Source organism: Gekko japonicus, unplaced genomic scaffold (genome assembly GCF_001447785.1).
Source record: "Gekko japonicus isolate JY-2015 unplaced genomic scaffold, Gekko_japonicus_V1.1 scaffold2697, whole genome shotgun sequence".
NCBI lineage: Eukaryota > Metazoa > Chordata > Lepidosauria > Squamata > Gekkonidae > Gekko > Gekko japonicus.
In genome coordinates this window covers 107002-109249 of record NW_015160918.1, presented here as the reverse complement: position 1 = coordinate 109249, position 2248 = coordinate 107002, and positions in this window count along the sequence as shown.

Below are 2248 nucleotides of genomic sequence, written 5' to 3'. Positions count from 1 at the left end.
GCTCCTAAGTAAGCTCAAAAATCATGGGATAGAAGGACAAGTCCTTTTATGGATCAAAAACTGGCTAGTTCATAGAAAACAGAGAGTGAGTGTAGGTGGGCAATTTTCTCAGTGGAGGGTGGTAAGCAGTGGGGTACCGCAGGGATCAGTACTTGGTCCACTGCTTTTTAACTTGTTCATTAATGATTTGGAGATGGGAGTAAGCAGTGAAGTGGCTAAATTTGCGGATGATACAAAGTTGTTCAGGGTGGTGAAAACCAGTGAGGATTGTGAGGCACTCCAAGGGGATCTGTCAAGGATGGGCGAGTGGGCGTCAACATGGCAAATGGGGTTCAATGTGGCCAAGTGCAAGGTGATGCACATTGGAGCCAAAAATCCTAAATATAAATACACATTGATGGGGTCTGAACTGGCAGAGACTGAGCAAGAGAGAGATCTTGGAGTTGTAGTGGATAACTCACTGAAAATGTCGAGACAGTGTGTGACTGCAATAAAGAAGGCCAATGCTATGCTGGGGATTATTAGGAAGGGTATTGAAAACAGATCAGCCAATATAATAATGCCCCTATATAAATCAATGGTGAGACCTCATTTGGAATACTGTGTGCAGTTCTGGGCACCACACCTTAAAAAGGATATTATAGCTTTGGAAAAAGTGCAGAAAAGGGCAACTCGAATGATAAAAGGGTTGGAACACTTTCCCTATGAGGAAAGGTTAAAGCGCTTAGGGCTCTTTAGCTTGGAGAAAAGACGACTGAGGGGTGACATGATCGAGGTTTATAAGATTATGCATGGGAAAGAGCAGGTAAAGAAAGAGGTACTTTTCTCCCTTTCTCACAATACAAGAACTCGTGGGCACTCCATGAAACTGCAGAGCGGTCGGGTTAGAACGGATAAAAGGAAGTACTTCTTCACCCAAAGAGTGATTAACACATGGAATTCACTGCCACAGGAAGTGGTGGGTGCTACAAGCATGGACGGCTTCAAAAGGGAATTAGATAAGCATATGGAGCAGAGGTCCATCAGTGGCTATTAGCCACAAGGTATAGCTATGGGCTCTGGGGCAAGTGATGCTCTGTCTTCTTGGTGCTTGGGGGGGGGGTCAACAGTGGGAGGGCTTCTAATGTCCTGGCCCCACTGCTGGACCTCCTGATGGCACTGGTATTTCTGGCCACTGTGTGACACAGAGTGTTGGACTGGATGGGCCTTTGGCCTGATCCAACATTGGCGTCTCTTATGTTCTTATGTTCTTATGATTTTATGGCACCAAAACCCACTGAGGTACCTCCCCTCCTCAGACTCCACCTTCCCCAGGTTCCACCCCCAAATCCCCAGGAATTTCCCAATCCAGAGTTGGCAACCCGAGCTATTCTTATGTCCTGAACTCTATGTATAACGCACACAACGTCTTTAAAAGAACCGAGCCCTTACAACCCGAGAGACATCATTCCCAGGGCCTATTTTTAAAGTTTCCGTTCCGTTCTCTCCCCTCAGGAACCACGGAAATGTGCTCTCGTCAGCTCATCGTTTCCTTGGATAATCACTGTTTGTGGGACGGCTGGAAGGAAGCAGGGAGGGCAGCCATTTCCTGCCAGCTGCGTTCTAAGAATAACCGCCTTGCCAACGATTGCCGGTTGGTTGAGTTATGGAACTGGGGGTGTGTGTGTTTTTCTTAAGCGTCCTTCCTTGGGAATCCGTGCCGTTTCAGGGGGATGTGGGATCCTGTGGGCCTGAAAAAGATTTCTGACCGAGATCTTGTGGAAATAGAAGCCGCCAAGTGGCGTTGATCTGTCTCCGTGCGTATTCTTCATGTCATCCTTCTCCAGCGCTATACACTAGGAGTGTTTCGTTACTTAATCACAGGGGTTTTTTTTTTTTAAAAGTGTGTGGTTTTAACTGGGTTGCAATGGGGGTGAGCCGGAGGAATAGGTATGGGGCCAATTCTTGTCAAGTCGCTCACAAGCACCCACGATAGATAAATGGATATCGGCAGGGGTCATTTCCAGCGGGAGCGCACAGGAGCGGAGCTCCGGCAGTAAAGAGCCCAGGGGGCGGGCACATGCAACAAGCCCTGCCCCCTGCTCACAGCAGCCCTCAGTCAGAGCAAGAAGCAGCCAAGTAAGTTGCAGAGCCCCTCCACTCACGCCGAGGTGCAGAGCCCGGGGAAGGCCTCCAGAGCCTCGCCGCCCACCTTTCCAGGCACCTGACTGGTGAAGGGTGGCGGGGGCTTGGTTGGGGGGGGCACGGG